Source organism: Anas acuta, chromosome 1, assembly GCF_963932015.1.
Source record: "Anas acuta chromosome 1, bAnaAcu1.1, whole genome shotgun sequence".
Taxonomy (NCBI): domain Eukaryota; kingdom Metazoa; phylum Chordata; class Aves; order Anseriformes; family Anatidae; genus Anas; species Anas acuta.
Window position 1 is genome coordinate 181,576,539 of NC_088979.1, and position 13,768 is coordinate 181,590,306.

At 40.3% G+C, this 13,768-nt stretch overlaps 1 long non-coding RNA gene across 1 annotated transcript; it reads right to left on the minus strand.

The window, feature by feature from the left end:
• Nucleotides 1–8,074: 8,074 nt before the first annotated feature.
• LOC137850313 (uncharacterized) lies at nt 8,075–12,714 on the minus strand. Its single transcript, XR_011092463.1, has 3 exons — nt 12,497–12,714; nt 10,710–10,783; nt 8,075–8,958 (listed from the first exon to the last, which is right to left on the minus strand). It is a non-coding gene; the product is annotated as an uncharacterized lncRNA (long non-coding RNA).
• Between the last annotated feature and the right edge of the window lie 1,054 nt (nt 12,715–13,768).

Below are 13,768 nucleotides of genomic sequence, written 5' to 3' on the forward strand. Positions count from 1 at the left end.
TGTAATCAAGGTGCACAGGTGTACCTGCATCTGACCTTTCACACACCACCATTTCTTTTTTGTGGCCAGGTCCTTTGTTCATGCTTGCTGTTCTCCCAGTGCTCTGGTTTGTTGCTCAGGCTTCTCCTGTGGCTTGGCAGTGAGGAGGATAAGGGAATTTAGCTTTGAGATGGTAACTGTGATGCAGGTACAAGTATGGATACAGCCTTGAGCTAAAGTCCTTCCACTCAGAGTTAAAACCATCCTGCGGAGGTGGCTGCTGAGCTGCTTGTCCCTGTCACCATACCAGTCAGGGCTGCTGAGGCTCGGGAAGTTCTTCCTATCACCAGCTTTCAACACAGTAAAGGAATCTCTGTCTCCAAAATATATTGGATTATACCCCCATTGCCATGCAAGTTCTGCAGGCTGTGTAGAGGATGGTGTCACAAAGAGTGATCATGAAGAAAACTGATCAGTGAAGAGTGAAGGTCACTGAAGACAACATCATGAAGTTACAGTTTCATGTTGCTGTTCTTTCCCCATAGTTCAGAAAGGGGGCTTTGGTTTCTCACAAGCCATACCTGATGGTTTGGTGGAGAATTATCCTGTCTGTTTGTGGACAGAAGATTCACTGAGAGGGGTGAACACTACCACATTCCCAAAGAACAACAAACGACGACCCAGGCTACCCACCACTGAGACAGAGTGAAGGGAATGAAGGTTCTGAACTGTTTGTGAAAAAACGTGCTTATGATTAGAAATATAACAAAGGTAATCTTTAAGGTATATATGGAGTTCCTTAAGGAGGCAGGGGAACATAATTTTTTTGTGCCATGTTTGATGTAATAAAGTGCAGTTCTCTTCTGAGACCAGGGCAGCATCCTGCTCCTGAGATGAAATCTGCCTGCACATGACTTGCAGAGCACGTGAAGGCAGGCTTTGAATTATGATTGCATAGAGATTTTTGAGATGTCTTTAGAGGAGATTTCATCAGGTGCAGTGTGAGCTTGGGAGGCTGAGGCAGGACTCATCAGGGGCAAAGGCACCATCAACCATCAGGTCCAGGGAGCCCCACTTCAGAGGCCCAAGACCTGGCAACAGTCAAAATATCCTTGTTTTGTCCCTTATTCAACTTCCAGTGTCACAGCCTGTACCTGTTATAGCATGGCCAGTGCTGAGGGGCTCGGTGACATAGAGCAGAAGTGGGACTGGAAGCTGCTCTTCACATGCTTTCAGTACATTTCACCTGACACCCCAGCTGAGAACAAATTTGCACGGATTTTAGCCTTACAAGGGAAAAATAGAGTGAAAAGCAGATTTGCTGAATTGTCACTTAGAGAGCACACTTGAGCAGAACTTATTGTGCTCATTTGTCAGCTAATTCATTAGTGTTCACGTCATGCTGTCAGGATGCTTGGCTGTGTTCTGTAACAGCATTTTTTTCCTCTGCTGAACAGCAGTTTTGCAATTGCTGCATCAATTATTACAATGTAAAATATTTGATATATTATTAGATAAAAAGTAAACATATCTTGAACGAGGCATTGCATCAGGGTGTAATAAATGCACTTGATGCTTATTGGGCTTTACAGAGAGAGGCACTTGAGAGAGCAGATTGTCTAGAGTGAAACGACCATCTGGAAATTTTGTCTGAAGCCTGATTACAATTGAGGTTTAAAGGGACACTTAAAAAAAAAAAAAAAAAAAAAAAAAAAAAAAGCCTATTTGAAGGAAATACATCTGTATGGGTAGTTTGAAAGCCTTACAGAATTTAAATAAATTCTGATAAAACGTAAGTGTTAAAGAGTAACTCATCTGTATTCTTTGCATATCAAATATTCAACAGGATCTAAATAAGTTTATGCAGTGCTCCACAGTATATTAGATAACATTATTCACATGTAAAGAACATTGATCTAGGTTATTTGAGGAGTTTTATTTATGACTGCAAAAGATATGCTTTGTGTATTTTCTTTCTTTTTTTTTTTTCTTGAAATGCCTCATGCAAATGAGGTTCTTCAGCAAAATGGCCATAATCCTCTCTAGAAGCTATGAGCTTGAAGAAATTTAGTTTAGAAATAAGAGGAATCCAAAGATTCAAGCAATTATGTGATGTATTCTATTACTGAGGAGCCAAGGTCTGTCACAAATGTGTGGTTTTTTATTATGGGATTTTAATAGAAAAATGTGAGTCACAGCCAAGTTCTCCCAGTTTTTGGCAGTGGTTCTTTAAATGACCCAACTAGCCAAAATTACACATGGTTCATTCCCTTCTTCATCTGTTCTCCAAGGAGAGAAACATATGTGTAGCGCAGTACTTTGCTTTGATGGGATTATGGTTTAAGGTTATGCGTTTATTTATTTCATTTTTATTATAAAGTCTGCTGTTTACTTTTAAAGAAGGTAATTTTGAAGATATTTTCATTGCAATTGGAGCAATGGAGTGAACTTGGTGGCTGTCCTTACTGCTTACAGAATTTATATCACATTTTCATATGCCTGGAAAACCTGAGTTCTCAGTTTTATTCTCTTGGAATAAAATTATTTTGCCCCTGAGGTATAAACTGCAATATTCATCGTGGATTTTCCAGCTGCTTTGGGTTCATACTGCAGAGCACCATTACGAAAAGTGTGAACCTGAATGATGCCCTGTGGGCAATGCGCATTGCAAGCCTTTGCAATGTTCTTGTTCCACAGCTCCCCTGCCTGTTGAAGGGATTGGTGAGTGCACTTTGTGTACTCTTAGGCTCATACCTGACTTAACTGCTTTGTGTTGCAGCCCAGGCTCCATGAAAATGTGGTGTGCAAGAGAGGTCGGCTGCTGCTCACCAGGATGGAGTGGGGTCTCCCAGGCAACTGAAGCCAGTTGGGGATGCTGGCAGTGAGTTTAGTGGCACTGAGAAATGGGAGCGCATGCCTTAGCAACAGATTCAGTTGGCCATGATGAGTATGTACCTCTAACAAAGGCCATGCCTTTGAAAAGTCTCCAAAGGCATTTCACCTACTTGCTAACACTGTCCTGTTCCCCTTGCCCTCAGAGTCAGGCTGCTGGTCTTTACATGGGAGAGAATATACTGAGGGACCAAGCAATTCACTGATGCCTACATGATCTTGTGTCTTGAGGGTTAGATAAAGCTGAGTATCATCTGCACAGTTGTAGCAAGAACATCCATGGTGTTGGTTCTTCTGTAGCTTACCTGCATGTGCTGATTTAGATTCCCAATAAGCATTATTTTCAACAGCATCAATAGGCCTTATTAGAGACAGGACACAGGTCATAGGTAAATGCAGAAGATAGATTAAATAGCAAGGTGCTCACAGGGCTGGGTGTAAAAATCTTTAATATAGATTTGCTGTTGCTAGTAATATCATGTAGGAAGTAAATAAGGGTGATTTGAAGCATATATAGTATAGACACCATCAGGACTGGTTGCATGATAATATAGATGCTTTAGAAAGAAGGACAGCATGAAAGTCTTTTTTTAAAAGAGATATATATTTTTATCCACTATTTTGCATACCTGTATTGATTCTTTTCTGAAAACTGTGCCATTCTCTCCCATCTCTCTTTCCTATATCTAATTATTCTCATCATCCACCCCTGAACTGCGATTGGGAGACTAGAGCCAGATGCATCATTCTGTCAATTCAGAGAATTGCATTATTATACTTTCAGTATTACTATCCCTCCCACTCCTTTCAAATTCTAGCAATTTGTTTGCTTCTTAACTGCTCTCATAGAAAGATCAGAAATTTATATTGCGCTGTCCACAACGGTTCCAAGTCCATTTTCTGAATGGTTACAGTTAATTTAGAAGCAAGTAGTGTGGCCGAATGGTTCAAATTGTTCCTTCCGCTGCTCATTAACCTTGTATTTCTCAGCTCTTTAAAAAGCTTAATCCTTTTACCATTAATTAGATTGCATGAACATAAGAATAGAGAAAATGTACATAGTTGTATTATTTTAAGAAAGAAGGCATTGAAAACAATTTAAAATGGATCCCCTACCAAATCAGAATGAAATTCTACTACTTACTGTGTGAAAGCCAATTACTTTTGTTCACCAGCCTTTAGAAAGTCTTTGATTACCCAGAAAAAAAAAAAAAAAAAAAAAATGTGTGTGTGAGAATTCTCAGGTTAATTTCAAGAAACTATTTGTATAGTCCTTCTAATATAATGGAAAAGGTTAATAACGAATGACACATTCAATATGGAATGCCTAATTATAAATATTCCTAAAGTAATATATGTAATAGGGGTCATATTCCCCATCTCTGTTTCTCTGAGGTCATCCTGCTTTCAAATTTCTGTTGCTTTTTCCTGATTAACATTCCCAGTTCTGATCCCCCTCACCATTAAAATTCCTGCCCAAGGCAACTTATTCTCTCACCCTAAAATTCACATCAGCATGACCAAAAGGGTACTCCAAAATTCAGCTCTGTCTCCAGGCTCCATAGTCACATTATTCCTAAATTACTATCTTTCCTCTTGTTATATAAAACTGAAACTTCACTTTGAAGCCCTACATGGATTTTGTCCCCAGAGAGCACAGTCCTCCCTTTTGCCTTTACTGCTCTGGATACTCTTCCAAATCGCTGAAGCTGCACAAAAGCAAAGCAGAGCCCGACCCCCAGAAGCATTAGCACCGAGCAACGCAGTTGGAAGGATCACAGTGTGATGCCCAGTTAACAGGTTGCCTTTCCAGGGTGGCCATTTGAAAAGTCATTTGCTTCATCGCAAAGGAAAATTTGATTTAGAAGTTCCTGAGATGCTGCTATTTTGAAAAAATAATTTCACTATGATAAGATGTTGTATAAATAAGTGGTTAGCTGTGTGACCTTTCCATGCTTAATTTTTAACTATTTGATCAATGGACTGAATTCTTTCAGACTACATCAGGTTTGTTTAACTTCCTAGAAATGAAGAGGCAGACACACCAGTAAAGCATGTGAGGAGCGGCTGAGGTCCCTGGGTTTGTTCAGCCCAGAGCAGAGCAGGCTGAGGGGAGGCCTCATGGCGGCCTGCAGCTCCCTCACGAGGGGAGCGGAGGGGCAGGCGCTGAGCTCTGCTCTCTGGGGACAGCGACAGGACCTGAGGGAACGGCATGGAGCTGGGACAGGGGAGGGTCAGGCTGGGGGTTAGGGAAAGGGTCTGCACCCAGAGGGTGGTCGGGCACTGGGACAGGCTCCCCAGGGCAGTGGGCACAGCACCGAGCTGCTGGAGTTCGAGAAACTTTTGGACAACACTCTCAGACACAGGTCTTGTGTGGAGCCAGGAGTTAGACTCCGTGATCCATCCCTATTTGTCCCTTCTAATTCAGGATTTTCTATGACCACAGGATTATGATATCATAGGATCATATCATTATTAGCTCAGTAGACTTTTTTAAAATGTAATCATATATATATATATATCTTATGTATATATATATATATATATATATATGTGTATATATATACACATAAGATATATATAAAGAAAATTCTGTGCTGCCAGGCATAACAAGTGGCTTGTCAACATTTCAGAAGTCTTAGATATTTAAAGAAAAAAAAAAAAAAAGAAGAGCTAGCCTAATTTTTAATGTCAGAATGCTAGGAAACAGTGAATATATATATATATATATATATATATATATATATATATATATATTTATATATATATATTTATATATTTAAAAGTCTCTTTGTATTTGTTAATGTAAAAGTCTCTTGATCCGTGTGGTATTCTTTACATATCATCTGTCAGATTCTTAGCTGGCAGAAATGCATTTTATAGCAGGTCTGTTGTTTATCACCATAGTAGAAGGAAGGCAATATTTTATTATCATTACCACTCTTCCGATGTATCTCTTAAAATTATGAGCTAAACACTAGCTGTAAGCCGTGAAGGGAAGTCTGAAGCCTTCACAGCTGCTGTTCTGAAGTTGGTGAAACATCTCCTGGAGAGCGTGTGACCAGGCACGTCCCTTCGTGTCATTTACTCACTTTTCAACTACTGTGGGTACAACTCTGTAAATAAGAGTTGATCAGAGGAGTGATTGATGTATCACAAATACTTATACAAAGAGCTAGCTGCAAACTCTTGTAAGTCCATTTTTAAGTCCATTACAATCAATTAGATAAATTCTGTCAGATGAATTGCCGACTGTCCCTTGGATTTGTTGTTTAGATAGATTAATAGGCATTGCAAGCTCTGTGGGTCAGCATTGCTAAAACACTCCAAGGGGGGGGAAAAAAAAAAAAAAAAAAAAACACAACTGTGGCAAGTTCTGAAAAGGTGGACCTAGAAACATCAACACGCAACTGGTGTTGTAAGTAAATATGTGGTTGCCATTGCAGCAGCTGCAGAATGACATTAGCCCACTGCCTGGGTGTTGCAGGAGTCCTCTGTGGGGTGCTGGGCTGGTTTCTGGGAATTCACACATTTCCCCCAGAACATTTTCAGAAGTCAGGATAGCCTGCGGTGAGGATTAGCTTTTGAGATTAGCCCTCTGAAGCATGTCACTGAGCAAGAGGGCTTTGAAGGTCAAGAAGAAGTCAGTGAAGCTCAATTCTGCAGTGAGAACACTACTGTGGGCATATACTCACTGTCCTGCAGGAAAGGCTCAGATGTCCATATCGTGTGAAGACTGGAGCAATTTGACAATTGAGTGCTTTTGCTTTCAGCGCAAGACACTCAACCCATTATACTCCTGGAAGGATTAGGAGCAAGCCTTCCCTGGGAAACCTCCCAGGTTTTGTTTTCCTAAATCTTTCTGTGCTCACATAAGCATTTCCCCAAGTGAGGATGATAGAGACCGTAAACCTCCCCACAGACCTATTCCTAAAGTAAACAAATAAAGAAGAACAATATTGTCAAACAGGCATCTAGGAATTGGACAGTTGGTACTGGAATTAACTCACAGCCATCTGGCTTTGAAATTGGCTGGCAGCTCAGCTCGAAAAGAAACAAACAATTCTGGGTATTTCCCCCCCACCTTTTATTTTTTATTTGTAGGCATACACAAAAAAATCAATTTATTTTGAATAAACCTGTCTCACACAATATCTGCAAGGAAGTACACAAACACAGAAGACTAAATTCAGACTAAGATGCCTCCTGTTTCACTTGTGATTTCTTGTAATAGCTATTATTTATGACTTAAACAAACCTGTTCGTAATACATATTAGTGACATTCTCAGGCCTTCACTATCCCCCTTCACCCAGGGAAAATGTATAAAAATCTTTTTGAGATTCTTCTCCTTCAGAGGAAAATGCCTGACTTCTGTGTGAAGCGAGCAGCCATACGGAAGGAATTAGCTAGGCAGTCCTGGACAACATAGCCCTAATCCTGCTCATCCCAAAGTCACTGGAGTCTCTTGATCAGTGTTACTCATTACCCAGACACTGCCAGCATGCGTAGTGCCAGCCTGTGTTCTCCTTAATGCCTCCTGAGAGAAGGAAACAGCGTGCTATTTCCTTGAACATGTCTGCGCCGTGGTGTGAGCGGGTGGTGGTTGGCCTGGGCTGCAGATGCCCATCAGGCTGGCTCCCAAGTGGTCTTTCAGCACTGTCTTCTGTCAAATAAGAGCTTTTTAATCTCCTTTTTCTGGGGAAAAGGGGAAATTCCTGTGGAGCGGAGATGGAGAGCTGCTGCTCTCCATATTGGTAACCAAGAGAGTGTGTGGGAATGGCTCAAAGCAGTGCCAGGGGAGGCTCAGGCTGGATACTGGGAAAAATTTCTTCACCTTGAGGGTGGTCAAGCACTGGAACAGTCTTCTTAGGGAGATGGTTGATGCCCCATGCCTGTCAGTGTTCAAGATCCATTTGAACAATGCCCTCAATAATATGTTTTAAATTTTGGTCAGCCCTGTGGTCAGGCAGTTGGATTTGATGATCTTTGTAGGTCTCTTCCAACAGAACTATTCTATTCCTTTCCATCCTATTTTCCTCTGTCTGCTTGGTGTGAGGGATTAATGTTTGATAAATCCTCAAACTTAGAACTTTTTATGCACATTTTCAGGCCAAATACTAACCTTCACCCAATGCTCTACAGACATCAGGCCTTATTCCGACATTAAAGAAGGCAAAATGTTTTTTTTGACTTCACTGGCTGAAGGTTGGGTTCCTTGCTTCAGTTAGAAGTTCCTCAGATGGACTGGGGAAATGATAATGCTTTCAGTGCAGCATGTGGTAATTTCTCTTTGTTTGTGTGTGGCGTTTTTTCAGTGACACTGCTTATTTTTTTCATTCAACCTGCACATCACTTAGATTGCTTGAAGCCATTAGACTTGATGATTTCTTTGCAAAATGAAGTGGAAAAACAGATTCAGTCAAGGCCAGCATCTGAAGGAACCCATTGTTTGCAGTGGTTCAATTTAATTTGAAACATATCACATCAGTTTCTATTGTTAAGTTTAGTATTTCAGCACTATGGAACCTGATGAGATTAAATTGCATTTTCACTGCAAAATCAGATTTAGCTGTTTGAGTGATGAACTGGTGAGGGATTGTATTTCATTATGCATATTGCAAAGAAAAGAGCATGCCTTGCCACATAACAGTAGCGTACACACAGGTAGTTTTTTTTGTTTTTTTTTTTGTTTGTTTGTTTCAGTCCTTTTAGTTTAATGTATGTTTAGGTGTGAATGGTTTTTGCATCAAAAAATGCCAATATCTCTAAGTTTTAAGCTCCCTAACTTTGGATACTGTTATAGTTGCCAGTGAACTTGAATTTACAAAGTGATTACTATGCTCCTTTAAAGTGTTATGTTGTTCTTCTCATAACCTTGGATTTTCCAACACTCTGTAGCTGAACATTGTTGTTTGTTTAAGTGCAGTGTGATTAGGTGTCCTTGAAAACATAATCTGTGATGGCTTGAGTGTGCAGCAGAATGCCAGGAGCTGAAGTATGCAGGAACATCCTCTACACCGATCAGGTATATTTACGCACACTACAGCCAGTATATCATGTCGTGCCATGATTTGGGAAAATATTCCTGTGAAAGACAACACAGATACATGCAGTCAAAACACACAAGCCTTACAGAGGTGTGTAAGTTTAAGTCTTAGCATTAAAACATCTTTAAGCATGGATATTTTCCTGAATTGTAGCCTTGGATTTATTACCACTGAAGTCCAGCAGTTGAAACACTGTCAGACAGGTGGATTTGGGAGGTGATTAATCCCTTGAATAATTTGAGACTGCCCATTAATTGGGTTTACAAACTCTTTGAAGCATCCCATGTATTAGGTTTCTGTAAAACAGTGAAATGCTCAGAGTTTCTAGCAGAGGCATGCTTTCAGTTATGAAGTAGTAACGGATTTGTTTACACACAATTAAAAATCAACATTTTATACATTTGAATGCAGAAGACACTTTTCTATAGGTAAAACTTCTGAGAGGTTGATAAGCTGTTTGCTCTACACAGGAAACCAGAATTTTAATTATTTTACTTTTCATGTAGTTACACAAGCCACAAAATCTATTCAAATATCGCCAACATGCTTCTTCTGTGATATTACTGCCTTTTCATTTCTAAGAAATTAAAGAAGTGCAGTGCAGCCTCTAAGAATTCAGTCTCTGATCTGATAGGTAAAAATTAAGCATGGAAAGCTCTTGCTGCGTACAATTGACGATTGATCAAACTAGCAATTCTTTTTTCTGTTCCTGCTTGAAATTTGTGGGAGGATTTCTTTTTTTTTTCTTTTTTTTTTTTTTTCCCTAATGTTTTAAGTGCCAAAAACATGTTTAAAGATTGAAGCTGAGGATTAGAAAGTTTCCTCGGAGAATGAAATCAGTTGCTACAGATCTAGGGTCATTTGCCTTAGACTATTAGCAAGTTTGTAAAATACAGTGCTGTTAAGCAGACTGAGAAAATGTACAGCTGGAAAGCCTGTTTGAGAGCACCATGAAGTCTAACAACTATGTACACCCTCAAGCCAGCTAGTTTTCTTTGACTGATTCCTCCTTTCTTTCCCGTAGCTGCAGCTCTGAGTCTCTTTGCTCCCATAACTCACACCTTGCACAGGTCTTTATGTCCATTGCAATGTACCACAGGCAGAAGGAGAAATTAATGGACCACTTTGGTTTAACCACATCAGCATCATTTTGCATGGCTCGTGTCACCACAGAAACAGAAAAGTACTAGCAGAACAAGATGCTTGTTGTAACCTGCTTTCTGCACAGTCCAGTCCTATGCCAGTACCTGCTTGATCAACCCCTAAGTCCTGTACCTGCAGCTGCCATTCCCATCATCACCAGAGCTTACAGGCAGTTGTGTTCCATATCATTGCCACCCAAAATGGACAATGGCAATATGCCCCTCTCTCAAATATCTTAGCCAGGATGTTGTGTGAAATAATAATCTGTCACTGTATTTCCTAGGAGGTACTATGTACTGTTTTATTTCAGGAAACCAAGGGCTTCTCAAGCCTTGTTTTTTCACAGCAGGAACAGCTTTACTGGCTGCCTCTGATTCCAGAGATGAAACAATTTACATCTCCGGTGGTTTCTATGTTTGTCACACTATTTGCACACAGCTCTCCTTCACTTTGTGCACTATGGCTCTTAGTTAGCCAAGCAGTCAGGAGAGGACTTTTACACAGGATTTCTGGAAGAAAAAAAAAAAAAGAAAAAAAGAAAAAAAAAAAACAGATATGGTTATTATTAAGCAATTACAGGCCTGGATGTCTCAGCCAATTATCATGATCACAACCCTGTTCTGCCTATTGTATGCAACCACCCTACCTCAAGCTGTGATCTTGTCAGAGCCCAAAAACAAAACAGAGCAGGGCTGGTGAGGCAGCAAGATGGATTTCTCTCTGGAAATAAGGCAGACAAATAAAATGAATTGGTAATTTGCAAGGTAGCATCTCATATGCTCATCACTGCCAGCTTACAGAATTTTATCCTGATTCTTGTGGTAATGGCATTTGTCTTGACTCCTGATTTTGCAGGCTAATAAGGAAAAAATAACTTGTAATTTATTTGAGATTGATAAAGGAGATTTGAAAGATACCCCAGCTCTAGGCATAGTATGCAACCCCTTTATACATTACTTTTTAAAATACTGTCACATTCTTGATGTCTGACTCATGAGTTTTGAACACCTGGGTAAAAAAAGAAGCACTTTGCTCTTCTGGTGAGACATCGGCCACTGTGCTCACGTCACTGTGCTGCTTGCATTTCTGACTTTCTTAGACTCCTCACCTGTACCAGGTGTGAAACACTGTAACCATCAGAAGGACCTTGGGTAACAACCTCTCCTGTGCTGAGGAAGTCAAAGGCTGTATTTTTCTACAACATCAAGCCAGAATAAGCCTTTGCTACCATAGAAAAGCTATCCCTGCCTCTGTTTCCCGTGCATGCTGCATCTTATTCCCACACTGTTACTTCCCCTGCGCTAATTCAACCTCAGGTGAGCTCTACATCAAAAAACTTATGATGTGAAGGGGACTAACCTCATCCCTTCCCTCCCAATTTAAAATAAAAATATTAGCCAGATACTCGGGTTTTAACATAGTTTAATGGCCCCAGAAAACTTATGGACTTTGCAAACCACTCTCACAATCTTCTTAAACAAGTAAGAAGAATAACCTCTTATCTTTACAGCAAAGATGATGTGAATTGCAATTAAAAAAATGTCAGCAGTAACTGGATATTCCTCTGAACACCCTGGAGTGACCCCATCATCTAACTGGGTCTGACATGTGGGATCAGAGACCGGAAAGCAGGCTGCTCTGCATAAATGTGTGTGCCCCAGCCCCAGCTGGGAGGCAGCGTGAGCCTGGTTTGCCCACGCCGGACCTGATGGGCCTGCTGAGAAGTGCTTTGTTCCCAGGCAAAGTGCTGGAAGCATTCTATCAATTTTGTTGAATTGATTTTTAAAGGTCTTCAAGCCATAATTTCTTTCTCTGTGCTGCAAGGCAATTCATTCTGCGGTTAATTGTGGACATAGCTGAATAGTTTACATTAGGGCTATAGTAATAGTAGGGCAGAGATTTGTTAAAGGATAATGTAGCTACTAGAAATTGAAGGTGCCTCATTGTAAACACTGGAGGCGTAAAAGTCCCCAGGCAAAAGATTTGATGAACCAGACAAATCCTTTGTCACATAACAGTCTGCAGCATTCTTTCATGTAGCAGAAAAAGATACTTTGGAAGTCTGAATAAAGATAAGATAAGAAGTCCTCAGCCACTGGTTTGGCTTTTCCATACCAGATTAAAAGGCTGCAATACTAGAATGAGTTTTGTGTTTGGCATATGGCAGAATCTCCCCTTGCCAAATGTAAACACATCAGGCTCTCTGTGAAGCTTTGGCATGAAAGGAAAGCCCAGCCTGGGTTGGAGGTGAGGGATTTTTGCATACAGTAAGAAAAGCTTTCCAGGAAAGGTTATATTCTTCCCCTCCCCTTATGCAATCTGAATTGCCTTAGATGTTCTCCAACCCTTGGTCAGTCAAACCCTATAAAGAAAAGAAAGATGTCAAGCACAGACTTGACTTAAACAGCTGCAATAATTTAAGAAGTTACTAACCCATAATAGTCTCTTACAGCCTGTCTTCTGGGGATACTTGCTTCCCAAGCTCTTGTGGTGAACAGATGGGATCACACAAGCATTCTCTTTGGAGCAGCTAAGGAGGTGAGCCGAGTTAATTTGGCTGATACTGCCTGAATTAGATGACAAACAATTCACCTTTCATTTAACCAGAGCTGGAAAACCCATAAGCTCCAGCTGGCACATCCGCACAAGTCTGCAGCTCCAGCTAGCTCTGCAGGGCAGGGCAGCTCCAGGCCTTAAAATGCAGTCCACACGCTCACCCCAGGCCATTAGCAAGCAGAGCTAAACCCTGATCTTGTTAATCAGAGATCATTATCTTGGTTCAAACACTGCACAAAGAAAGGTCATCACTTAACTGATGACATTTTTGTCCTTTGGGTCCATCCTTTGAGTTCTCCATTTTCCTGCATACAATTACTTCTCATATATATAATTGGGTTTGAACCTCTATCTGAATGACAGAGTATATTGCCTTCCACTTAGACCATCAGTCATATTAAAATTAACTCATCTGAAAAACATTGACACTTACATGAAAAATGTGTTTTTAATAAACTGTCAATGCTGACTGCAGCTTGGTTTTAACTCAGACTCTATAATGAATTAAAGCATTTAGCTAATGAGAGCATATCCAAGACAGCTACCAGAACAGTAAATATGGTGCAGAATTACTTAAACCATTCAAAGCCACACTTTGTTACAAATCATTATTCTGCTTGGATTTTATACCAGCTTGCACCTGAGTGCCCTGACCTGTACTTATTACCTCTCCATACCTACAGCCTACCTGCCTGAGTACATACTTTTTATGCATAATGAAAAAGTTACCTTTAAGTAGCCTCGTGAAAAATAAGGACTTCAAAATTCTGAAGAAAAAGAATAAAACACGTTTCTTTAATCTGAAATGATAGTAAGCCTAGCTTTCCTTTTCCTCCTGTTCATACTGATGAAAGAAACTTCAGCTGGGACTCAGGGCATTTTACTAGACAAGCGAAAGCATTTCTGTTTGCAGCTGTGCTAAGCAAAACAGTGCCATCTAGTAGCCTGCAAGGAAGGGATTGCTGATGGTGCCTAAATGTGGGCTGGTTTCCTACAAGGTCAGTCTATTTTTGTTGTTATCATTTGTTTTTGTGCAGGACTTCTCTTCAACTGTTGCTTTATCAGCAGTAATGACGTTGATTCAGATGAACTTTTCAAAGGAAACACAGATGAAAAGCTATTTGCAGTTTTAAATAGGTGATGAAGGTT